This window comes from Ambystoma mexicanum, chromosome 2q (assembly GCF_040938575.1).
Source record: "Ambystoma mexicanum isolate Mex_15411 chromosome 2q, UKY_AmexF1_1, whole genome shotgun sequence".
In the NCBI taxonomy this organism is placed as follows: domain Eukaryota; kingdom Metazoa; phylum Chordata; class Amphibia; order Caudata; family Ambystomatidae; genus Ambystoma; species Ambystoma mexicanum.
Window position 1 is genome coordinate 1,381,620,245 of NC_090924.1, and position 27,764 is coordinate 1,381,648,008.

The following is a 27,764-nucleotide window of genomic DNA, read 5'->3' on the forward strand; positions in this document are numbered from 1 at the left end:
ACAATCTGGACCATCATCAAATGCCAGCTCTACTAGGACCAGCCCTGTGCGTCGGTCTAGCAGGAACCTGCGCAGATTGGACAGGGGGCACCTGGTGCTGGAAGAGGGGGAGGGCAGTAGGCACAGTCATGCATACTTGTGCCATGTGGACTACCGGTGCGCGCTACTGCACACCATGTGTTGGGAAGACAAGGGAGGAGGGGGGAGGGGGGAGGGAGGATGGGGTAGAAGGTATGTGGGGGAGTTGAGGGGGAGAGGGGAGAGGGTGTGTGGGGTGTTGAGGGGGGAGGGGGAGAGGGTGTGTGGGGTGGAGGGCTTGTTCACTTTGTTATGGTTCTTTAATACACATTTTGGTGACTCATGATTCACATGTGTGTACATTTGTATTGCGTACGTGTGCTTTATTGGTGAACAGTCTACAGTGACCATGTCCCTGACACACCCAGTGCCCCGAGTGCCACATCCATGTCACATTCCACGTCCATGTGTGCTAGAAACATTTGTTTGATCAGAGTCTGACGCATGTCACGTCCCTCCTGTGCATCGCTGCCTCCCTGAGGTGCTGCCCCATCCCCACCCTCCTCATCCTATTTGTCAGGTTGTTGCAGTTCTGCATCAGGGGGCAGGGGCACATTCCGTCTGATGCACATATTGTGTAGCATGACACATGCCATGACGATCTTGGCACCCTTCTCATGGCGGTACAGGAGTGCCCCACCAGACCTGCTGAGGCAGTGAAACCGTGCCTTCAAGAAGCCAAATGTCTGCTCAATCACCACACGGGTATGTGTATGTGCACGATTGTAGTCCTCCTCGCGCCTGTTCTGTGGGTTCCGGACTGGGGCAAGGAGCCACCTCCTCAAGGGATAGCCTGCATCACCTGCATGTGGGCAACAATGTATAAGTTTAAGTCATCACATCATATGTGACCTTGATCAATGACACCATAGCATGCATTGATTTCCTGATTGTAACCACATTCCCATGCATGAATGGAGACACACGATGTGACTGCTATGTGTGTATTGCTCTTATGGACTGGTGTGCGTGCCATCGACTAGTGGGCGCAGGGGGGTCCAGTTCCTTGTAAGTGCTCATGCACTGTGTTAGTCCATGCCGGTTGTTTCCATGATCTGGCTGATGTGCAGTAATTTGTATGCTTTCATCCTGGCACCGTTGATGTCAGCCTCATGATGATGTCACTATGGGAAACAAATGGTGTAATGCACTTGTGTTGGAGCTCTGTGTCAGTGTAGTGGTGCATTAATGTATTTGGGCTTCATGTGACTCCTATGTATGCAGTAATGGGGGACTGTCCTTTCAGTTGATGGTGTTTGGTGCTGTGTATTGGCCATAGTAGTTGCTTATAGCTGCATTGTGTTGAGGGGGTTACAGTCTGATTAGGTTCAGTGCACATGTAGATGGCTATGGAATGGTTGTGACACTGCATCATTTACATGTTAGGGCAGCTTTCATCTTTCATTATGTGGTCAGGTGTCAGGTCCAGTCTGGGCTGCTTTGGGGTATGAGCATGGTCCATTCTCTCAGGCACTCGCAGCCAGGTGAAGTATGCAACTCTACCCCCCCATCTCAGCCAGGTGAAGTATGCATCTCCCCCCATCTTAGCCAGGTGAAGTATGCATCTCTACCCCCCATCTCAGCCAGGTGAAGTATGCATCTATACCCCCCCATCTCAGCCAGGTGAAGTATGCATCTCCCCCCATCTTAGCCAGGTGAAGTATGCAACTCTACCCCCCATCTCAGCCAGGTGAAGTATGCAACTCTACCCCCCCATCTCAGCCAGGTGAAGTATGCATCTCCCCCCCATCTTAGCCAGGTGAAGTATGCATCTCTACCCCCCCATCTCAGCCAGGTGAAGTATGCATCTATACCCCCCCATCTCAGCCAGGTGAAGTATGCATCTCTACCCCCCCATCTCAGCCAGGTGAATTATGCATCTCTACCCCCCCATCTCAGCCAGCTGAAGTATGCACCTCTACCCCCATCTCTGCCAGGTGAAGTATGCATCTCTACCCCCCCATCTCAGCCAGGTGAAGTATGCATCTCTCCCCCCACCTCAGCCAGGTGAAGTATGCATCTCTCCCCCCCACCTCAGCCAGGTGAAGTATGCATCTCTCTCCCCCTCATCTCAGCCAGATGAAGTATGCATCTCTACCCCCCCCATCTCATCCAGGTGAAGTATGCATCTCTACCCCCCATCTCAGCCAGGTGAGGTATGCATCTCTACCCCCCCCATCTCAGCGAGGTGAAGTATGCATCTCTACCCCAACACCTAACCACATCAAATTTCCATGGGCCTAACATGCGACTCACCGAGAAGCCAGGATCTCTGCGCTGCATGTCGCTCCATGTAGCGTGGTATCGTGGAGTTCTGTAGGACCATTAAATCATGGGTTGATCCGGGGTATCGGTTACAGCAATGTGTGATGATCTTGTTTGGGTCACATACCATTTGCATGTTGATTGAGTGGTATAGTTTACAGTTGCGGTACGCTACATCCATGGCATGTGGGACCACCAATTCCACATGGGTACAGTTGATGGCGCCAATTCAACCAGGGATGCTGGCCAGTGAATGGAAACCAACTTTGGTGTTTGAGATCTCCTGGGCAGACCGTGGTAAGTAAATGTGGACACCTGTGTGCTTGAGGAGGGCATCAAGCACTTGGTTCAGCGTACGTGAGAATAATGGTTGTGATATGCCATGCATGTGCCCCACTGTGTGCTGGTAGGTGCCTGTGGCCAGGAAGTGGAGCACAGACACTACCTTCAATAGGGGTGGGATGGTGGTGCGTGATTCAATCAGACTGATAATGTCTTCATGTATCATATCCACAATGGTGGTGATGGTGTCCCGGTCCAGACGGTACAGGGTGTGGATCTGCTCAGGGGTTAGGTTGAATGGTCTGGCTCGGATGCGAGGGATTGGGGGCTGCCTGCGTGGTGGCACTGGCTGCACTGGTGGGGCTTGCTGGCCGTGCCTCGCCCTCCTTCTCCTCCTGCGTCTCCTCTGTGCTGCCTGTTGTTGTTGTTGTTGTTGTTGTAGCACTTCCACTTCAATCATGTCCTCCAGGCCCAGCATTGCTAGTCGTATTGGAATCATTGAGGAGTGTGACTGGGTGTGGGAAGGGGTGGGGTGTGCTCCTTTTGTGCTGGCCTAGTCTGTATTGCCTCCACCTGTGCTGATTGTGTGCACCTGTGGCAGTTGGGAACACTGCAGATGGCCGTTTACAGGTGGTCCGCGATGCCGGAATTAGCTCCATGCCGGTAAGGTACTTTTCGGGCTTCAGTAGGGCGTTGTTTGCATGTCCGCCTGACTTGTGATGTTCCCCTGTTTGCGCCATGCCGGTATTTGCGGAATGGTTGGTCGCATGCCCGTGATCCTGGCGCTATTAACGGCACTGTTAATTACGGTGCCGCTAATAGAGGATACTCGAGTCATAATCGGCCGGAGCGGTAAGCGATGCCGGTAATCCTTTACCGGCATCGTTGTTCACTTACCGCCCGGGTCGTAATGAGGCCCAAAGTCCTATGAACCCCATAAATGAGTACAAACTTTGCCTTACCACCAATTCTAATTCGAAAGTAAATTTGCGGGACCAAGCAGCCGTAACAGTAAAAGAATTTGGCATTCTTTATTCTAGAATTACCACCAAACTCGCAATGAGGGGGGCTGTGACTAAAATGTCCCATCCATTTTGGGTGTCTTACATCTGAAAACGCTGCTTTCTGTGTCAGAAACTACTTTATGTACAATTGTAAGAATGTTATCATTGTGAAAACCTTGTAAAAGTTGGAAAGGAAAAGGACTGTAACAGGAACACTTGTGAAGTTTGCACTAGAACACGGACCTCGATGTAGGTACCCTGCTAACTGGACAGTTTCTGGAATGTTGACTCATGGTTAAATACGTGAGTCTACGAGGGAAAGATACAGCAATGGATTGTAAGTGTTTAACACACATGAGAAAAATCTTGAAATTGAATGAGGTATTATTTTCATGATTCCATTTGCAATAAATAGGGCATTTAATAAGAGTCATTAAGGAAACTGGGACATCACTTGTAAAAGGGGCTTTTGGTACACACTCTTTGAACTGTGACAACATCATAACGGGTACATACAGAACTTTCACTCAAGTTAGGGTTGTCAAAGAAGAAAGGATATTCTGTATGAAAACCTAAAGGTTGAGGAAAGCTTCTATAACTCATTCATAGACGATGGAAACTAGGAGTGCACACGCCGAAACAAGCTCATGCCTGTGAAGACCACTAGGCAAACTAGTAAGGAACAGGGACAACGGAGGATGGATCGTGAAACAGCGACACATGCCAGTGCTGGTCATTTGACCGTATTTTCCCAGATCCGAGTTCCAGTAATGGCTCTTGAACCAGGGACACATGCCAGTACTGGTCATTTGACCGGATTTTCCCAGATCCGAGTTCCAGTAATGGCTCTTGAACCAGGGACACATGCCAGTGCTGGTCATTTGACCGTATTGTCCCAGATCCGAGTTCCAGTAATGGATCTTGAACCAGGGACACATGCCAGTGCTGGTCATTTGACCGTATTGTCCCAGATAGGAGTTCCAGTAATGGCTCTTGAACCAGGGACACATGCCAGTGCTGGTCATTTGACCACATTTTCCCGGATCCGAGTTCTAGTAATGCCTCTTAAACCAGGGACGCATGCCAGTGCTGGTCATTTGACCGCTTTTTCCCAGATCCGAGTTCCAGTAATGGCTCTTAAACCAGGAACGCATGCCAGTGCTGGTCATTTGACCGCATTTTCCCGGATCCGAGTTCCAGTAATGGATCTTGAACCAGGGACACATGCTAGTGCTGGTCATTTGACCACATTTTCCCGAATCTGAGTTCCAGTAATGGCTCTTGAAACAGGGTCACAAGCCAGTGCTGGTCATTTGACCACATTTTCCCAGATCCGAGTTCCAATAAAGGATCTTGAACCATGGACACATGCCAGTGCTGGTCATTTGACCGTATTTTCCCAGATGCGAGTTCCAATAAAGGATCTTGAACCATGGACACATGCCAGTGCTGGTCATTTGACCGCATTTTCCCAGATCTGAGTTCCAGTAATGGCTCTTCGGTACTGGTCATTTGACCAGATTTTCCCAGATCCGAGTTCCAGTAAAGGCTCTTGAACCAGCGACACATGCCAGTGCAGATCATTTGTCCAGATTTTCTGGGAACCGAGTTCCAGTAACGGCTCTTGAGCCAGCGACACATGCCAGTGCAGATCATTTGACCAGATGTTCTGGGAATCAAGTTCCAGTAATGGCTCTTGAACCAGGGACACATGCCAGTGCTGGTCATTTGACTGGATTTGCCTGGATCCAAGTTGCAGAAATGGCTCTTCAGCCAGGGACATATGCCAGTGCTGGTCATTTGACCCGATTTTCCCTAATCCAATTTCCAGTAATGGCTCTTGAATCAGGGACACATGCCAGTGCTGGTCATTTGACCAGATTTTCTGGGATCCGAGTTCCATTAATGGGTCTTGAATCAGGGACACATGCCAGTGCAGATCATTTGACCAGATTTTCTGCGAACCGAGTTCCAGTAATGTCTCTTGAACCAGGGACATATGCCAGTGCTGGTCATTTGACCCGATTTTCCCGGATCCAATTTCCAGTAATGGCTCTTGAATCAGGGACACATGCCAGTGCTGGAAATTTGACCAGAAGAGTCAGGGACACATGCCAGTGCTGGTCATTTGACCAGAATAGTCAGGAACACATGTCAGTGCTGGTCATGTGACCGAAATTGTCAGATCCGAGTTCCAGTAATGGCTCTTGAAACAGGGACACATGCCAGTGCTAGTCACTGAGCCCGATTTTCGCAGATCCGAGATCCAGTAAAAAATAAAATGTCTCCCCAGATCTCGAATCAGGGAAATCTATTTGCTCCCTTCGAAGTATTTGATCTGTTTCTGTTGCTGAAGCCAGGATTCAAAATCAGGTTGTCAGGACCAACATCAAGGGCCTCATTACGACTTTGGAGGTAATGCCATGGCTGCCTCCAAAACCGTGTCCGGGTTCCGTGAATTGGGAAATACCGGGCCATCCCGAGTATGGAGGGCCCGGTATTTCCCCATTCAGGGAACCCAGAGCCGGACCTTCCCCATTCCCATTCGAGCCCCCATAGGGCTCGATGGGAATGGGTAGGGTGCTAAAAACGGGCCCATTACAAGAGGGCCCGTTGTTAGCTCCCTGGTTCCCTCGCGGGACCCGTTATGGACGTCTGGATAAACCAGACGTCCACATCTGGTCCCGCGAGGGAGCCTCGTAATAGTGCAGAATGTGTTTAACGGCGCCGGCACCATTACCGGCGCCGTTAAATGCATTCCGCACAACTCGAAAGGAGGCCCAAAGAAACTACTGACATTTTTAGTGAAAACACTTGTCAGCATGCATGTAAGAATTGTACACTGCAGAAAATAAATATTTAAGTACAGCTTTGTACGTTTAAAACATGTGCACCTTTTATAATTGTCTCGCAACATTATAGGAAAAGTTCCTCCTTTCATGGGTTATTTTCCAGTTGTTAATAATATATTAATTACTATTAACCACATGCAAGAAAATATGCAGTAGGGAATGCCCAACGAGATGGGACGTGCCAGCTGGTAAGGGAATGTTATTGCAACAGAAGTGTCATTTTCTGATGATGTGTTTGCCCTCCAAGTAGAGTGTGAACTGTTTATCAGAATGAACAAAGAAATGGGCACTCCTGTGAATAGAAAGGGGGCTCAGTTTATGAAACCCTTGAAATTTGCATTTTTGCACAAAATGTTGGGGGGCGTATTAGTCTAGTTTTTTTTATAAAAAAATCTCAAATGTCTGTTCTATGGTACTATTTATTGATGTAACTGAAGATATTGGGCCTCAGTACACGGTAGGTGGTAGCCATGGTGCTATTAGCACCATGGCTACCCCTTACCGCCTCCTGGGTCCGAGTTGGCGGTATGGAGACTTACCGGGTCATTCTGACCCTTAGGGACCCGGTAGGTCCCCATGCCAAATACCATTCCCCATTCCCATTTGAGCCCCCAAAGGGCTCAGACCAGACGTTAAGGACGGGGCCCGCTGAGGGACCTCGTAGTAGGGCGGTAGGGGATTACCGCCCCGGTGCCCTTACTGGTGCCGGTAATACCTTACCGCCATCCGTGTAATGAGGCCCATTATGCAGAGTTACCATAATATAAAAACTTTAGATTGTTTACCATCTGCTTCAGAAGATCTATGTTACTTGGGAAGCTCGTGCATCTGAGCATACCGTCTTCAGTTATTCCAAGAAAAAGGACCACTTTTCCAACTTTTGTGAACTTTTCTTTTGTAAAAGGCACTCTGTCCATTTATAATGAGGAAGAGGTGCTGTGCAGAGGGGCGGTAGTATGAGGACGACCGGTGAAGTTTCCAAAACCAAAGGGACATGAAGAAAAAAAGTAAAAAGTAAAACACTACGAATAGAGATGTGGTTGGTGCAGAGCGGCTCACAACAGTCTTAGAATACAAGGTTTGAGACACAGTCAGTATTCCAATCAATTTCACAAAAATAAAAAAGAAAGTGCGTGCATCTCCATGCTATTGACAAGAGTGGCTGCTCAGAAAGTACCACTGTGGAGATTTGACAAAATATAAAAGTATCTTTTTACATTATATAAAAGTGTGTTGATCCCCGTTGCTTTTACGGGATAATTCGGTCAAATAAATATCCTCTGTTTATTTGTACAGCAGGTGTGTCCTATTTATTCAGCCCAATATGCCCTTCAGTAGGTCTGGTCCTAGTTGTGCTTCTTTGTGAAGGGCTGAGAGTAGATGCACTCATCCAAATTGCACCATGTGGGTGCTCGTTGAAATGCCTTGGCAGACTTCTCCAATATGAACAATGGCCTTTCGCCATTTGCAGACCTCTGTCACTAGGCCCAGACACCTGGTTATTATATACTTCAGGTAGACATTGGCTACAATGGCAACCCAGGGAACAACACACACTCCTCCCAACTAAATCATGTCATTGAGGCTAATAATAAAAACTGGGCTTCCTTTTCAAATGATCTCTTGTTGACAGTCCCTCCTGTATTGAATTATATCAATGTGATCGGGCATCAGGCGTGGTCGCCTATTTAACTGTCCTACAAATAAGGCATCCACAATTGTGGTGAGATTTTTTAGGTCCGATGGAAGCTCAGCTCTCAGATTTACACCCCAAACCTTGCCCCATCAATCTACACCACTCACAGAGACAGGGTCAAAGGCAATGCCATTCAGGTCCTGTCCAACAGTCCATTGTCACCAATGCGTTGCGGTTAGAAGAGGTGCTACCATTTAATAAAAAAGTCAACTTGCCTTATATCACACAACGTTAGAGTACATGAGCCCATGGCTTCTGAGGTTGTCTTCTATTTAGACGATCAGAAACTGGAGAATGTTGGCTTTAACTGTGACAGAATGACTTCTGCTCTCCAGGTGTATGAGGATGACTAGTGGCTAAACTACCTTATCAGCCCCAAGATTGAACAAACCATGATCCCCATCATAAAGGTAAAACAGGCACAGCTAAGAGATATACCGCATTTGCCTTTTGTGGTAATGTGGGCCAAGGGAAATCTATACTTGCAAGAGGGGTGTAAATGTGATCCAGTAGCACCCCCAAACAGCAAAGTATAAACTGTACAAATTGAAAAGGAATTTCCAATGAAGGTCCTATGAAAATGCATATACTTTAATCAAATATACCAATGTACAAATGTCTATAAAACAGTATAAAAGTCCACCCCTTTAATAGCTAGTAAGGAGCAGCAGTCTGGGTAATTAAAACAGGGGAGACAAGGTAATAAGTAATCACAAGGAATTTGAAAGTATATGTCTTTCAAAGGAAACGGTGAAAAAACCATTCACTAGAGCCCAAAGAAGGAACAGGGTGAAACTTGGGGGTCAGTAGTATGTTTGCGCTGTTTAGCATCACCCCATGTTTCGAGATGTGCTGCAGTGCAGGTTGAACCAGAATAGGGTGCGACATGTTGTGCTGGGTCATACAGGGAGCTTGTATTTAGTCGGTTCAAATAGGGAGCTTGGTTTTATTCGAGTGTAGCATTCCAGGCTTCCAATAATTCCAGGTGTGTAGTCCTGATGGATCACCATGGTTAGTACCTGCAGGTCTGAGTGGGCAAGTGATGCGATTGTCCAGCAGTTCGAATAGAGGTTTGTTGATTCAATGCAATGATCTTGGTGCTCCATTGCAGGGTTCAAAGAGACAGACGTTCATGTTTGGTCTTCATCGGTGACCAGGTTGATTTACCCAAACAGATTACATGCTCTGCTTGGCATGATACCTTGGTGAGCATGATCAACAGGGTAGAAGCAGCGGTAGATCCATATAGTGCCAAAAGAACCACCCGAAAAGTACCAATGATATGAATGTAGTGAACATGGTCCAAAGGTGGTTTGTCTGGTTTGATGAAGCAAAACAGGTCGTTTTGGTTGATTTGGTTTTCCAGATGCTGTGAGATTAATTTCAGGAGCTCTAGGACAGGATGCTTCGGATCTAGTTAAGCTTTCACAGCCTAGCGAGGTTTGGTGCAGGGTGGCAGGTCCTGCTACTCAGCAAGAGTCACCCTCAATGTGCCCTAAGAGTGGGTAGGGAGCAGAGCTTGCACATTCCCTGGACTGCTCCTTCACCTCAATGGATGAAAAAAAATGGATGAAGGCTCTGGAAGGGGCAACTCTCCCAAAAGTGGTCCAAATGAATTCTTCTTTATGCATTTGTTCAACCGTCAAACAGAGAAAGAAGGCGAGGTCACTTTTTTGGAGGCATAAGTCTACAGATGATTGGACTAAAGCAAGTATGTTTAAGGGGTTCAATCCCTGTCCTTCAGACAAGTGTTCTTTTCTAGCTGGAATCATACCTGTGCTTTGCTTTGTGTTAAAGGAAGTTGGGGGAACAGGAAGTATGAAATATATAGAGAGAGTCCAAATGGTCGAATATTCCTCCAAGAATCGTCCTTCAGTTAGGCGGGGCTCCCTCTGTCTACACTAGCTCCACCCACTTCCCTTGTGAATAGCATTAAACACCCTTTTGGTATGCAGTAGCCGGTGTGAGACTTGACTTTTTGTGGGGGGTGGGAGTAGACCCTGACCTTTGAGACCTGTCTCCCTGGACTTCTCCGACTGGCAGGCTGTCCTGCTGGAGAGAGGTATTACACGACCTTGCAAAGCATTAAAGGAGAGACCCAGCCATTCAGCCTTTAACACTGCATGCTGCTGGGGAAGGCTATCTGACCTGATTACACATAACCCTTTCACAGCTAATCTGAGTGCACATTGCTGGCACATACATCAATTTAATGTGGCATAAATAAGTATGAGAAAAGCGACTCACCATACCTTCAGCTCAGGTATACAACTGCCACCAGGATATAAACTCTCATAGTTATGTGATTTGAGAATGGATGTGAATGTTTTATATACATCCCTTGTGCTATATAGATGGACACTTGTGAACCCTGAACTTGATGTGTGCAACTGCAGAGCATTCCCTGCAGATCAGGATAGAAATAATTGCCTACACCTATTCCAAACTGGGTTCAGAAGGGGGGTGGGAACCGAGCAGAGTCTGCTCAATAACCTATTTGGCTGCTATTTTAGCAGCAAATAAATGTTACTTTCCCCAGAAAATTGGAAACTCCTTGTGTCAGCCTGAGGCCCTTTTTGCAGCTGTCAAATCCTTATCTTCTTCAATCAAATGTGCCCCTAGCATCAAGCCGACCCAGGAGCTTTGTGATTCTTTATCTCAGTTCTTCATCAAGAAGATTAAGACTATTCTAGCCAACATTGCTGCTAGCTCTGCACCAGTTGCCACAACATGTGCTTCTGGCAAGGTGCCTTCTGACTATGACTCAGGCACTATGGGATCACGTTGGTCCTCCTTCCCTCTCTTTTCTGCAGAGTCGGCATTTAAGGCAATCCAACAGATCAAGTCTAGTGCTCCATCTGATGCGGTGCCATTGAAAGTTTGAAGGAGATCTCATCTGACCTGTTAGGGCTGACTACGGTAGCCGTTAACACCTCTTGCTATCTGAGTCCATCCCTCCTGAGTTAAAGGCCGCCAAGGTAATCGCCCTTTTAAAAAAAACTTTGCTGGATCCCTCTTTACCATCTAATTTTCGTCCTATATCTCTTCTGCCTGCCCCCATGAAACTTTTGGAATCACTGGTTTCCCCCTCTTCTGTCTTCTTTTCTTGAGTCATCTGGTCACCTTGACAGGGCCTAGTCAGGCTTTTGGTCATGCAGGGGGCTGAGAGCGTCCTGGTTTCTGTCCAGGATGACATGGCCAGGCTCGTGGTCACAGGGGTAGTCGAAGCCCTGATTTTATTAGACCTATCAGCAGCTTTCGCCACCTTGGACCAGCCCACCCTGCTCTTTTGCCTGGGCCAGATTTGCATATGTGGCCAAGAATTAGCCTGGTTTTCCTCCTTCCTGGCTGACAGATCTCAATATCTTTTGCTTCCTCCTTTTTCTTCTAATCCCTGCCACCTTAGCTGCGGTGTCCCGCAGTGCTCTGCTCTGTCCCCTATTCTCTTCAATATGTACATCTGGGCACTAATGTGTCTCATCTGCTCCTTCGGCGTCAGATGCTACTCTTATGCCTAAGAAAACCAGATCATGATCCGTTTAGATCTTGATCTGCTGAGGTGTCGTCATGCCTTCATCAGTGCCTGACAGCCTTGAGGGAATGGATGGGCCACAACTGGTTGAAGTTGAATGGGGACAAAACGGAGGTGCTGGTGGTGGGCTCCCCTTCTGTTCCTCTGCTTTGGATTGCATCTTTCTGGCCTTCTTCTTTGGGTTCTCTCCCTGTTCCTACGGATAAGGTGAAAAACCTAGGGGTGATTATGTCAGCCACTCTGTCCATGGATGACCAAGTATCGGCTGTATGCCATACTGGGTATTTCCATCTGAAAATTTTAAAAAAAGGTGCTTCACATGGTACCGTTTCTACTGCGCCTACTGGTTGTGGCTGCTATGGTGCTGAGCCTGTTGGACTACTTCAATTCTCTCAATCTCGCACAGCCTAAGGGCTTGGTCCATCGACTCTAGCGACTTCAAAATCTTGCAGCACATGTGTCAACTGGGTCACCCTACAGGGCCCACATCTCCCCAGTTCTACGCTCTTTGTACTGGCTCCTAGTTGCCCAGAGTATTGGATTTAAGGCGACATGTATTGTCCACCAGGCTTTGCATAATCAGTGGGCACAGTATCTTCACACTAAACTTGTGCGCTACCTCCCGAGGTGTTCTTTGCATTCAGCCTCAGCGGTTCTGCTGCTTGTGCCCTCCTTCCGTCGCTCCTGGATTTGGGGACGTTCTTTCTCCATTGCTGTGGACCAGCTGTAGAATGATCTTGCTCTGCTATTGAAAAATATGCTCTGCTATTGAAAAATATGCCCAACCATCTGGTTTTTAGGAAAGCCCTAAAAACCGATCTATTTTGATCTATGTGTCTGATTTCCTGTGGTTTCCCTGTTTCTCTGGTTTCTGTCTCTCCTCTTCAGTGCCATGATGCCTTTGGGCGACTGTGCGCTATACAGGAATTCATAACATAACATAACATAATGTAACAGAGTGGGTTATTCATTCACGCCCGCCTCTGGAAAGTGAACATCAAGGGACTGACCAATCTGTAAATTGCAGCCATAGATCTTTTGGCTGCCTTTGATAACGTGGATCTTCCCTGGTTGTGGAAAAAGCTGGCCAGTCAGGGTATTCACCTGGGCCTCCTGACCATGATACAGGTGTTACACTCCCACAACTCATACAAAGTAAGGCTAAACAGCAGAGGGGACTATTTCAGTCACTAAGAGCGTACGACAAGGGTGTGTGGTCACACCCACTCTCTTCAATATGTATCTAGCAGATCTCTGGGAGGAAGCTAAAACCTGGGGACGATTAGCCCCGAAGTGGGAGGACATATCAGTGAGCTGTATAGCCTATGTGGACGATGTAGTCCTGATCGACTATACGCCAGAGGGCCTACAGTGCTGCTTGATTGGACTTATGATGCATCTCTCCAAGAACCACCTCACTGCCAACCCAGCTAAATCCGTAGTGATGATGTGTAGCAAGAGAAAGACACAAATCAGCTACAGGTGGAAAAATCAATGAGAGGTGGATCACTAAAGTGGAGTGTTTTCAATATCTAAGTTTCCCGGTATCGTACAAACGCAAATGATCAGTGGCAGAAGAAAAAATGGAAGAGAAAGTGGGGGCCAGTTTGTCCCTCACCAAAGCAGTGAAGACCAGACTATGTGAATTCTCCCTCCTGCCCATTATTGAGTTTTACAGGGCCAAGATCTCAGCGAGCGTCTTTTATGGAGCCAAACTGACCCAAGATTTGAGTAGGACATTCCTAGACATACAGGAAGAAGGATTTTAAAAAGAGTTTTGGGGCTTCCAACCTCAGTCTCAGTGAGTCTAATTAGAATAGAATTGGGTCTGGTGTCTGGTGGGCCCAATTCATGAAGCAATGTCTCTCCCTATATTTCAAACTTGTAAGGGCGTAACACCCACACATCAACTCTTACTTGAAAATTACCATGGGAAAGGGATCCAACCCATTTCTACACAAATTAAGGAAGAGATTCCAGGGCTTTAGGGTACAGTTTGATTTGAAGCGCCCAGTATCTGATGACAAATTAAAATCTAGGGTCAAGAAATGGGACAGGTTAACAGACCTGCAAGGCCTGGGCCGCCTAAAGAGACATGCGGGTCAGGAATTCTGATACTTGCCCCCAAGAGAGCTCAGACTATATTTAAAATAAATCCCCTCAGTAAAGTACTGCGATTGGTATCGTAAATTCAGATTGAACTGTTCGCCAACTCTGGATGTGGTAGGACCCAAGCTGGGGCTTCCTGTGGAACTTAGACAATATAGATTATGTGGTGGGCATCAGAAGTCGATGCACCATCTAATGATGCATTGCCTGAGGGTAATGAAAGAGAGAATTGCTACTTTCACCCCCTTTATCAATTCCCTGACAGGTCTCAAAGCACCTGACCTGTGGCATAGACTAAAAACTACCGCTCACCTATTCCTTACTCTGGCCCTGGTCAAGTTCTTGGTTATCCTTTTTTCAAACCTGGAGGAGGTGATGGAAGGGGCCCTCTGTGAGGCGGAGTCTCTCTTGAATATGTGGTAGATCCTTCTTTACCCGGATTCCCTCTCTCTAGGTCAATAAGAATGGTAATAGAGATCAATACCGTGGCAACCCTAGGACCAAGATAGTGGGGCTTGGGATTCTCCAGTTAAGGTGATCTACAAAACATATGTACTGGTATCCATGCGTGTGTTGTTAATAACTTGAATTGCAAATTTGCAAATTTCCATAGTCTTGTGAGTGCTAATGATTTGAATTTGTGAAAAATCTTGTTTTACTTTGTTTGTGATAGCACACTTCTATGGTGACTTTGAGAATAATTTGTTAAAGTACTTTGTGTACTAAAACATATTCTTTTAAGAAAAATGACAAAGTAAGTAAGGATACTGATTCTGCAGAGCACTGGAGTATACAATGCTTTTGGCATGGAGTTTGCTTAAAGGGGGATCTGGTTAGCATGCCCTTCTTTCGGACACAGAGTTATCTGCATCATGAATTATTAATAAAAATAAAATAAATACACAGCTTGTACACCCTTGACAGATGTCAATGCTTCATACTAACTGCCAATGGAAGCCTTCATTTCATTCTTCTCCTTTGTTCTTTTAACTGATTTTAGCCCTCTAGCCAATCAGCAAGCTTAGAATGCCTTTAAAGGGTGCAAACCAAGTTTCCAGCTGTGATGCGTATGCACTGGGCATGGAAACCTGGGCCTGAGGTGAGGCTTTTCTTTGTATCAACTGCACAAGCTCTAATAGCATAAAACCAATTATCAGTGCAGTATTAAGTGTTGTAGTTGACCTTTGCCCTAAGAGATGTCCTCGCCATTGGCTCATTACTCTAACTCAGGCAGTGATCACTTATTGTGGCAATAAGCCCCAAGCTGGCGGACCACTACTGCCTAGGTAATGCCACTGGGGCCCAAAGTTATAGGTCCGAGCGTAGCATTGCACCCTGGTTAAACCCTGAGGTGCGAATGTCTTTCACTCCCACAGTGGGGGAAGGCCATAGCCGGTAACGGCCCACAACCCTTGCCGAGGCCGTCACTTCACTCTATCCTTCCTTAGCTCGGGCTGACAGGCTGCTACTGACCATGGCCACCCCTCTGCTGGGTTGAAAGCTATATTGTCAGGTCTAATTCCTTTACTTGGAATCTTCCCTCGCCACAAGGACCGATGGTTCCATTTGTGACATCCCTGCCCTGCTGCTCCAAGATTCCCACTCGCTTACTATTAACAATGAGTGTAACTTGTGCTCAAAATGGGTGCTTTATTTTCCAATTCAGATGTGAAAGATTCATTGTTCCTTTCAGAAATTAACCTAATGTATTTGAGCAGTTGGGGCATGATTTGCCCCATTGATGGGTCAGTCCTATGTTTGTATACATGTTTTTGATATTACAAATATTTCCAAGGAAACACTCGACTCAATAGTGACAGAGGAACTCTCATTCACTTCTGAATCAGGGGCTAAGCCTACAGAATATTAAATCAAGAAACTGTTTCAGTGAATATGGAGTACCTCCACCCGGAGTGAAAGTGAGGGGCATACTCCCAGAACCGCCCCGCCCCCTGTAATGCATAAAGGAACAAGCAATCCAAATTTATGCAATAGATAAATACACATCGCAGTCGATGAATGGTGGATGTTTTTGGTTATCTTTTATAGCAATCAAATGGCATAAATGACTCCTCCCCGACCTCGGCATTGGCGGTAAGAATACGACAGTAAAATTCCCGTCAGAAATAAAATGGAATAAATAAAAGTCTAACTATGAATATAAGGCAGCTCCTAAATATTAGTAAAATAGTCCGCTCCACCTTTGCATGTCAATCCTCCCAATAGTGGGTCGATGTAGAACAGCAGGGTTCGGAATTGAAGGGTGCAGGGAGCTATGTGGCTCCTGCTTCCAGCACAGTAGAGCCTGGTTAGCTTGAAACCAACAGCTACCCAGAACTACTTTTGGCTCCTGAGGCCAACTGGCGCCTTCCAAACTTGTAAATGAGACATTCACTTTGAGTATTGGAGAATGATGATAAAGAAGAATTAGAACACATCTAATAGACATTTAAACACAATGGTTCATTCAAAATGGACTAAACATTACAGGAGCACCTCTGGTAGCTCCTGATTCCCCTGCAGTATCTACTGCCTTCAGGGTGATCCCAACACTCAGGAGATGGTTTTAGATTGAATCTCAATTTTGAACCCTGAACAAGATTCACAAGTGCAAGCAATATAACTCCAGTCTCAGTGCAAGCATTTTATAGTACACTATTCCTAATGTTCTTCTCAATTCCTGTTGTTAAGAGTTCTTTCAAAGTTGTCATAGGCTAAAGCAGACCGTTTCTGCACAATACTTTCTTTAAACATGTATTGTGTTCTCCACTTAGAAATATGTTTTAAATCATTTTTTAACACACTGTACTCCTAGATGTCAATGGTACCACCTGTTGCGGGGGCCACCACCGGCTGACCCAGGTTACTAATAGAGGGTTTGCCGGTTCATCAGAATGCTGGCCGCAGTATCATCATGTGCGGGCAGCCAACCAGAGCATGCATTATTCACAGCGCAGGGGCCCGGCATCTTGCAGACCCTGCTCTGATAGGGAGCTTTGTCTATTTCACTGCCGGAGGGGGGCCCGAGAATTCTCCTTCTATATCCACTCCCATGACAGGAGCGCTGCAGTCTTCACTGCCGGGCCTGTGTGTACTCCGAGTGCACCAGCGGCATAGCGGCATTGAGGCGGACCCTGCATCTTGCAGGAGGGCATTTACTGTCTCCACTTCTCTTGTGTGGTTGTTTCATCCCAGCAGCGCCACAAGCATCCTGCTCTGCCTCAACAGCGCGGCAGGAGACGATTGAAGCTTACTTTCTCAACTGCAATAGCTGCTTCTCACATGCAGTGTGGTACTGTTCTGGGCTGGCTATGCAGAATGGTGGATGCCGTCAAGGATTTTAATGCTTCTTTCTTTTCGCAGGCAGTTGACGTTCTTTGAGTGGTAAAATGCGATCTGGAGATGGGGTTCACAGAGGCCAGAGGGCTCGGTTTTCAAACGTTCCTTGGTTTTAGTATGGGCGGACCCAGACTCTTCTCTGTATATTCTTTGTATCCAGAGAACTTTCGCACATGGGCTGCGCCACTATAGAAAAAAAACCTTTAACAGCAGATAATTGAAGTAAGTGTTGTTGGATGTATTGACCCACGCTGCTATAATATGCGGCATCACTCTGCTATCTATGGTGCACGAAACAGCAAAAATGGCGGCAAAACTTTTGTGCGTGCCAAAACCTCCAAAACCACATTTTCAACACGCAAAAAGATGGCTGCACAACCTGCCACCCATGATGCATGTGTGGTGGAATAGAGCACATGCTGCAGAAAAAGTGCCAGTGGGCTCCATGACAAGCAAACATAGGCCCTCATTACGACCTTGGCGGAGAACCATGGTGCTATTAGCACCATGGTCCATGGCGCTAAGTTGCCAACTCCGGCATGGTGGTTGGCGGACTTACCGCCCCATTCCGACCTTGGCGGGGCGGTAAGTCCCCAATCCCCATTTACCCTTCCCCATTCCCATTTTTGCCCCATAGGGCATAATGGGAGTGGGGAAGGCATTAATTACGCCACCGTAAATTACGGTGGCGTAATTAACAACGAGGTCCCTTAGCGCCATGGATTTTAACACCTGCTAAAAGCAGGTGTTAAATCCGCCATGGCGCTAAGGGAACTCGTACTCAGGCGGTAAGGGTCGGCGAAGTTTACGCCGGCGTAAACCCCTTACCGCCTGGGTCGTAATGAGGGCCATAGAGTGCAGAGGGAGCAGCAGCACTTTGCAAGTGAAACTCCAAAATGTGCCTATAATGACATTTACTTTGCTGCTAAAAATCCAAAATGCCTGTACATAGCACTCCTCAACACTTAAAATCTGGCTTGGCGCTAAAATTCATTTAACCTAAGGAAGCATTGTGAATGTACAAAGTCCTGAAAGGTCAAAATCAAAACATTGTCCAGCAAAACTGGATTGCCTGTGAATGACAATTCCTGTCAAAAATCTGTGTGCAGTAACCTGGCTACCTGTGAATGACAGTTCCTGTCAAAAATCTGTGTGCAGCACACTGGGCTCTCCTGATTAGACTTTAAAGTTATCTGAACTAAAAGCCTGCCGGATTAGCAAATATAAAAGGATTGTTGATGAAAGAAACACAGATCTCAGTTATTTTTGATTCCACAGGTTTAAATCGAAGAATGTACTTTACCTATGTCATCTTATGCAACAAATTTGTTTTCTGCTGGATTTTAAATCAAGAAACTAAGAACAAATAAATTAGCCTGGCAGGTGCTGCCAGAAGTTGAAAAGCAGGTTTTTCCACACAAGAGGAGGCACTTCCTCTCAGCAGATACTCACTGACATCTGATAATTGTGGGGTAGGACAGACTTTTGTCTGCAGCCAAAGACTGAACAATGGCAGATACTCCAGGCCAGGAAATGGACATGTGAAAGGGTCGTAAACTGGCCTGCAGAAGTAAATAAAAAAAAGGTGAGGGCTCCTCCTTGCTCCAGAGACAGACAAAAGGATGACCATATGCTGCAAAGAATATATAATGAACATTCCTTTAAAGACTTATAACTTGCTATCAGAAATGGTGACAAACATAAAAAGGACAGATTTGTCAGTCTAATTTTTGGCTTTACATTTAAAGATGTGGTGGAATTGTGTAACATATTTGGAACAGGAATGGCAATATATGTGGTTTTATGGAAACTGTATTAATGTTAGCATTGTTAAACTTTGCACACACATCCCGATGGTAAACACACATAATTGTGGAAATTTGGAGAAAATTTGGAAAATGTTTTCATGGTGAAATTGACAAATTGCTGCAGAAAGGCGAAACAAGATCTCACAGCTGCGGGATTTTGAGGAACAGATACTCCATAACATATGCAATCCCTGTATGTGATTTTCGTAGAGGTTAAAATGTATAAATATGTATTTAGGACAAAATATGATTTTGATAATAGTGGCTAGGTGAGGTTTCTAAGGATGGTAAAAGCCAAACCATAAATGTGACATCATCTGTCTTGGATCCAATCAATCGCGTGCAAGGCAGATATGAGACTCTGATCCAATCCCATTCCACAGGGGCAAGTTTAGTTAAGCACCCATATTTGTGATGTCATTTGAAAGGATAAATAGAGACACATACACTTTCACTCTTCTGATTCCAGCGAAGTACTCTGATCCAGCATTCAATATCCAGCATTTAACATCCTTCTAGATCCAGATGCCAAGGACCAGGCCAAGCAGTAGCTGAACCATTTTCAGCAAGGCCTCAATCCTCAAACTTATTCTCACAACCCAGTGAAGCGCTGTGGTGTGAGAAAGCATCCTGAAACTAGCATCCTGAAACTATCTGGCTTGCTGCCATAAAATGCTTGCCTGATGAACTTGCAATCCCACTGAGTTGAAATATTCAGAAACAAGAAGGGCAGATCCTGTGCAGTTCTGGTGACCGGCCTAGCTTATCCAGTCCGTGCCTGATGTGCTGTCTTTCCTTGATAGAACCAATCCATTACCCAGAACCGTGACTGTCCAAAATTCTTAAATCCCAGTGGATTGTGAGTATTAATAGGATGTTAGAGAACTATTGTATACCTTGCATTATATTGTTCCACTCTAATCTCTAAACTATCCCTACTTTCCTAACCAGTAATAGTGTCAAAATCTTTAGTGTATCTTATTCTGTCTAGTTGCTAAAGCACCATTTGCATAGTCATCTTTATTTGTGTAACTCTGATCCAAAAATCCCTCTTTGAGTCTTTGGACTGGTGCCGCCGGGGAAGGTGATGGGAATCTGTTACTGAAGTCATGAATCAGTCTCATAGCTTACTTTGTCCTGACTTGGTTGCCTTGCTAAACGTTCTAGCCCTGAGTAAAAGCATAAAACATCTTTTCTGATTCTAGCAATAGTCCCTTTCAAAATGTGTGTCTTTATTTTCGAAAAACATCTCTCACTAAAAACTCTATAACTCCCTCAGTTTTTTAGATAGAAGTGAAATTTCAACTGCCACCTGTACCTAACACCCTTAGCAATATCTTCAACTCAAGATCACATCGCAAAACCGTGCGGTTGACCCGTTATATCAAAAATCGCATAAGTAAAAATCTGCTGCAAATTGACATTTTACACATTTTTCCAGCTTTCAATTATTTCCTACTTTGACTTTGAGATTCCAATTGTTTTCTTTTGATTAAATTATTGCTTTTGCTTGCTTGCATCTGTTCAAAGCAGCTCCCATAGCAATTTATAAGAATGTATGCATTTTTGAACATACTTAGTGTTTTTGCTCAGCCAATTTCAAAGCCATGCTGACAGTTGAAAAGTCTAATCCATTTTTCTCTTGTGTTTAAGGGGGGGAAGGTGGAAGTGATATTCTATTTGGTCTGTATTATTCCTGAGTACCTGCTATCACATCTATTTCAATTGCCTATTGGTGGGTTGAGGGGTGTTGCAGCGGGAACCCCTAACCATAGTGCTATCTGTTCTAAACCAACCCAAAAGTATCCTTTCTTTGCTGCATTCTTTTTGTGTTCATTACTTGATTCCCAGTGCATGAAAGATCTTATTCATTGTTCCTCTCACCCCATTGGCGATTGCTGTTACCTATTAAAAATATATTGTGATTTTAAATTCTAAGTAAATAAACAAATAATTACCTTTACAACTAGCCTGATTTCTGGTTCAGTGTAACCTGGGGGTATTGTGAGAAGGGTGTGATATGAGTGGTATATCATACAGAATATTGAACCTATAGATAAAAATAAATAAGGGTTTCATTTGCCCACTAAATGCTGGGCGAGACTTGGGTGTGTGTCTGATTGAAATCACTTACAGTGTTTGTTTTAATATATCATGGTAGCCCTTATTTGAGGCACAGGTTTCAGCATGTACTGTGCCTTTTTCAATCAGGGGTTTTAGCTAGCAAATACATTTACATTTTGTGAAAAATTAAAATAAACAAACAGAAAGTCAAAAAGACAAATAGAGGCATTGCAATTGCAAAAAAGAAAATCATTTGAAAAAAAATCTACAGAAAACATTGAGAATCAAATGCATTTCGGACATATTGAGTCCTATGATACACAGTTTGCCACTGAGATTCGGAATGGAGAGAGGGTGGAGATTTAGGGAATGAGAAAGAGAGGGAAAAACAACACCAAAAGGGTAACCATTAGTTTTTGTGTTTTTATCTTTGGTATTCGGCTTGAGGTGTCACAATAAAAAAACTAATTTCTTACCAATGGAATCTTTTAGTTGTGATTGGCCAGGACCATATAGTTCTACAGTCATTAATCACATAGATGTCCTGGGTTAAAACCATCCTAGAGAATATATAATAGTGAATCTCATTAAAAAGAACCTTGGAAATAATTGTGTATTTAAAACTTTTTATACTTTCACTGTTCTGCGCTTAGCAGACTCTGTTTTCGTGTCAAAAAATGGGGAGATGCTGTTGTTTCTTAAACTGGTAGTGGCGTATTTGTATTCTGCGCATTCTATATTATATTATCCCATGTTACAGTATATTGTGCATAGAGTAACCAATAAAATGATAGATTGTTCAGGGGTAACGTTTAATTAGTGTTACCACGGTGTGTAATACAATTTGCACTTTTGGGCTTGTTTGGCATTTAAACCTCGTAGCCCGCTCGACCCTGGATTGGTTTTGTTGCTTACTGTGCGCGTAAGACCCACATATGTTACAGCGTATTGCGTCATAGCCCGCTCTGTAGAAGATGCATCGGTCGTGCGATTCATCTAGCCAAATTAGGGCTTACCTGAAATGTATCTCATATTCCATATGGATGCAGCGTTCTTTTTAGTCTCCTGTATACTAGCATACTACACCAGAAGATGGAGAGGGGTTGGTACATGGTTATTGCACTTCTCCCTGTAAATCCACATAGATACCTAACCTGCCATGACCATGCACAATTTGCTTGGGATTTAACCCATTACTGAGGGACTCCGGTAGCAACCAAAATAGTGGTGTACTCAATTTTTTGCACTTCATGATACAGCCAGCCAGCCATTTAAGGCACAATATAGGTTAAGTATCTATATGGATTTACCTGTCAGAATTATCAATCTTCACATCTATTTCTTGTGTATTACTTTCTTCAAACACCCCTTCCTCCTCACCTGCTTCTTCTGATGAACTGTCTTGACGTGGTTCCTTTTTTCTTCGATCTCTTCTTTTCTTTTTGAAGAGGTATGGTCTGCCCCAGAGCGAAGCCACTCTGATGCCTTCATAAAAGAGGCAGCAAAGGACCCCGTCCCGGGAGAGTCCTTGGAGAGGAAAAAGCCAAATTGGCAGAAAAAACCTCTTGTGAAGAGTGTAAGAGTGGAAGTCAGTCTCTCTCACTGGATGGAATGCAGGTAAGTGTTTTCTTTAGAGGTCGGAAACGAAGGTGGTACAGATTTCCTTGTTGATGCTAATAAGTTCCTTCTCAGGTAACCAGGATCGGAAGCAACTCCAAGAGCCTTCCCAGCGGAAGAAGACGGAACACCGTGAATCCGGAGCCACAGGAAAACAAAGTTAAGGAAAGCAATGGGGGAAAGAAGGAGAGGGGAACAGACCGGAGCAGGTAAGTGAAAGAAAGCAGACCGCCAGAAGGAGCAGTAGCGAAATAAAGGCGGAAAAAGGTTCGGGCGAAACCAGAAAGGAATCAGCGGACCCCGGAAAAGGCCAAAAGACAGAAAAAATAAAAGGCACAAGAAAAGCCGAGCAAAGCAGGGCCAAAGGCAAACAACAGCGGCGAAGTCCAGGAGCGAAAGCGGAAAGGGTTGCAACGCAACACGTCGCAGAGAGGGGCGTGGTTAAAAGGAGAAGGAAACAAACATAGAAAAACAGCTAGAACACTGCACCCGGAAGCGTATGAAAGAAACGGCACCATTCAATGGCAGATACATCGCCATGTACTCCATACTTTCCATGAAGGCAAGCGCCCAACGCGCGTGACATTACAAAAAGACTAATTAGTGACCAATTTCTACTAGGAGATGCCAGTCCAGTCTCCAAAACTCGACACGCATTACACGGAATAAATTTAGGCCTTGACAACGACCAGGGGTCGAAACACGTGTCGGCTGTTTTTTTTTTTTCTATCATGAAAGAATAAAACATGACTCATCACCAAGTTGATTCTTCAAGACTTTTTGGATGAACTTTACACTAACTAGAGTTGGACTTTGAGCACGAGGCACTCTCCCAAACCACTTTATTTAAGGTTTGTAAATAGACTGCTGCATCCCATGAAGGCTGTATCAATTGCACTAGCACTGCCTAAAGAAAGGACTTTGGTGCTTAAAGCCAGCAAATTAAGTTAGCATATTAAGGGTATACTATGCAAGATGGCATGCTGTCTTTTTTTGCTTTTTTGAACAAAGTCTGAGGTATTAAAAGCTGACACCGCCCCCTTTCTTTCACATAGTGCCCCTTTAGACAATGCTCGCCCTACTCAGGGCCTCATCACGAGTTTGGCGGTAACCCTTAAATCCGACGGTAGCGCTATTGCCGCTGGATTTAAGGGTCCACCAAATCATGGGTTCGGCAATCTGCCAAAATTACACGCTCATACCGCCTGCGGGAAATCCGCCGGTGGTAAGAGTGCGAAATTTCCCCATTGAGCCCAATGGGGAATGGGCATTCCTGAATGGGCTCAATGGGGAATGGGGATTTCCAAATCTGCCAAACCCATGATCCGGTGCTAATAGCGCCAGTGGGTTTGGCGGTAGGACAGATAACACTGGCACTATTAGGGCTGGCGTTACCGCCCAACTCATGATGAGGCCCTCATTTTCTATTTTTGTCAAACAGTGTCTACTTTACTCACACAATACTCCATTCTCTCTCAATACGCCACACTCTAGCACAGTCCTCACCTTGTTGCAGTTGACCCCTACTCTCGCACAGTGAGGTGCTGTGTTTTTTCACATAAGGTCCAATTTCCTCACACTGCATGGTTCTACGTCAGTTTCTTCTTTGTAAGTAGGAGTTTAAAGTGCAGATCTTTTATGTTCCTTATGATGCACTGTTTACTTTCTTGCATAACCCATGCATGGATCCTGTGCATTGAATCAAAGGCAGAGACTAAGCGATAAGGACAGCCCTGCGCCATAACCTGCACTGTGTATCCTTTAGCATATTCTTGGCTTGCGGCTGCCCAGACCTCTACTCACATTGTACTGATGAGTGAGTCTGAATTTGATAGAAAAGTGTATTTGAGTAGTTAGCGATAACAATTCTGTTGCTTATCTACATTTCAGAGCAATTCACTACATCCATCCAAACCAGAAAGAGTGCAGATGAAGCGCCAAAGGGAAGGCCAGCCTACCAGTGAAACCTTTTTCAAAAGACTGGACCTTAACCCTGCAGATCATACTAAAACTTCATCAATTAGTGATCCTCATGAAGAAGAAATGCACACTGAGTGTAACGATTAGCATGAATCAGAAGCCCGAGTTGAATCACAGTTACAACCCACAAACTGTGCTGGTGATGACATAGCTACCACATGTTCTTTCAAACCAAATAGCACACTGTGTCAGTCTCCAGATGAACATGTAACACTGATGTAAATCCTCACTTTGCAAGAACCCTTTCAACCATCTACTGAGGAGATACCTCCACAAATCTGTGGTCAAAGAAGCCTGAACTCTGAAGAGCAACTGTGGTGTTAGAAGTTTCAGAAGACTGACCTGTCTTTAGAATTGAACTTTACAGATACCCACCAGTCTTATAAAGGTTATAACAGAGCACATCGGCAAGGGACTCTTGTCATGTAGTAGTTCAGTCGTATCCCTCTGCGCTAACGTCCGCCCTCTCCCCCCACCCCTCTCTTTCAGTTGTCATGATGCCCCCAGCAACATTTTCAGCAAAGTTACTCCACTGCGTCCCACCCTTCCCGCAAGCCTTGTCTGATTATATTGGCTTCTGCATCAGCTTCTATGGCATCCTCATCAGCTCTACTATTGCTACGCATTCATCTCTTCTGATCGAAGGTTCAGCATGGTCACTACTTCTGCCAGCTCTTGACCCACCAGATGCTTCCCTCTGTCTCCTCTCTAGAAAGCCTGAAGAGCCAGTCTGTTACCAATCACTTTGCATGTACGTCACATTCTCTAACCTCATACTAGATTCACCACCCATCCACTGGTCGACACTATAGAAACCAAGTGGTGACGTAAATGTTGGTAATCCAGTGCAGATGTTGAATTTTTATTGTTAGGAATGAATAGAGAAGATTGGGCGTTCAACCAATCAATATATATTTTCAGTACTTTTTGCTAGCCTTCCAGCTGGCTTCAAGAATATTATGATCTTGTAGGGTTAAAACATCAAATCCGTTGTTCTTGTGTTCAATATAGCATACCATTGTAATGCAAAATATTTGTTCTCAAAACATAAAGTGAGATTTGGCATGATTGATAGCCCACACCAGATAGCTTCACAATGGTAGTGTTGAGCCTTTTTAATTAAACAAACATTGCAATTATTCAGCACAGCTAGCGTTTGCAACACCCGTCAACAGAATGCTATGATGTAGATGTACGGTGAATATGTTTGTTGCAAAATCTTCAGTGAATCCTGAAGATTCCCGAATGTTCGGAGGATGTTTGTGAGACATCCAACATTAATATATTCTGTTTTACTGTGGAACAATGGAACTCATTTGAGATCATTAATAGGCTCTTATTTCTCAATTATTTGCAAATAGGTGGTGCTGATTGCTCGATGGGTTCACCCAAGGCAATCCAATTATTTTTATACACTGGCCAATAAAGTTGAATACCTTGAACTGGTGCTGGTTTCATTACACTCTTCTGGGATCCGTCAACAGTACATTTTAAAAACAATATCATCCACTCCGTTCAGTGCTGATGGCTTATTAGCGTCTTGGGCCAGGTGAGTAGCCCAATGGGTTTTCTAGACACCACTCAACCCTTTTTACTTTTTTTGACTGCTTTGCAAGCATGTCAGAATCCCATTGCAGCCGATGTGCGCGTGCCTGTGTTAGTGTGGTGTGTGTGTATGTGGAAAATAGTGAATTACAACACCAAAAAGTGGAAAAATATTGTGGCAAGAAGACCCAAGGCGGCGGCCCAATACCGCCCCAGGTAATGCCCCCTGGGGCCATAGTTACAGAACCACGGGGGGCATTACCTGGGCGGTAATGGCCCACCACCGACAGTCTTATAGCCATTAGAACCCCGGCCTGTAATACCACGTTTCAAAAAAAAAAAAAGTAAAAAAAATTGCCCGCCAGGAAAGGGAAAATGTAGTCCATTTTCCCTTTCCATGGCGGCCATTGGGAGCAGACGCGCTGGGAACAAAAGTGTTTCCAGTGCGTTTGCTCCAAGAAAAGAAGAAAAAAGAAGGTAAGTGGGGTTGGGAGGGTGGAGAGGGGATAGCTTGCAGGGGCAGGGGGTGGAGGAAGGAAAAATAACTTACCCGAGTCCCTGGCGGGGGACGAAGGCAGCCTACAGCCATGGGGAGGCTCGGAGCGGGGATTGCCCCGTTTCGAGCCTCCTCATTGGCTAAGGGGCTGCCACGCCCCTAACCGGGAACAGAGTACCCGGCACACATGGCGTACACGGGAATACCGTGTGGTATGGCTCGGAAAAGAGCCAATCCGCACGTTGTATTCCCGGTGCGCAGCGTGTGCCAGGTACTAATGAACAATATTACCAATGCGTTTATTATTTTAGTAAGTTAATGTCAAATACATTTGGAGTTTTAATCTGAGAAATACAGCTATAAAAGTATTATTTTGCCACCGAAAATTGCTTTGTCTACATCTTTAGAAGACATTAATGCTTCAAAGAAACAAACTAATAAAACACAGTGACTGCTTCTTAAAGTTCAGGGAATCTGCTAGTGACATGCTCTGGAAGCAGCTCGCGCTCAGCAATTAGAGATGACACCCCCGGGAGAGCAGGCATTCAGAGCAGCTTGTAGTGGGCGGAAAGGGGGAAAAGGCCCTGTGTCTGTCTAATGAGGATCTTACGCCTTGTTGCATGTGCTTGGAAAACCAAATATGTTCTGAAACCTGGTCAGTGTCAAACACAGCATGGCGCACGAGGAGACGTGTTACATGCTGTGGGTGGCTGATGATGCTTTAATACATGCAAGGTACTGATAAATCCAAACGATGTAGCGGTTGTAAAAAAGAAAATGCAAGAATGCTTCCGTTTCAATTCTGATGATCTCTAGGGCACTGTGATGTCTGTTATGTCCCTACGCCGGTGGTGCCGGCGGGGAACAGGATGTGTGTAGGGTGTGCTCAGGTGGCAGCACGGACGCAGATCGGGAACGAAAAAAGCCATGTCGCGCTGTGCTTTCGTTCTGCTCCGCTCTGCCGGCTTCTGGCGGGTGGACCCTTTATTAGCGATGATGTTAGGCAGATACAACATTCCTCCTTTATTTTTTTCAAAATAGACTCAATAACAAAGAAAGAGAAACAATTGAACAATATACATCGGAATTAGCACAAG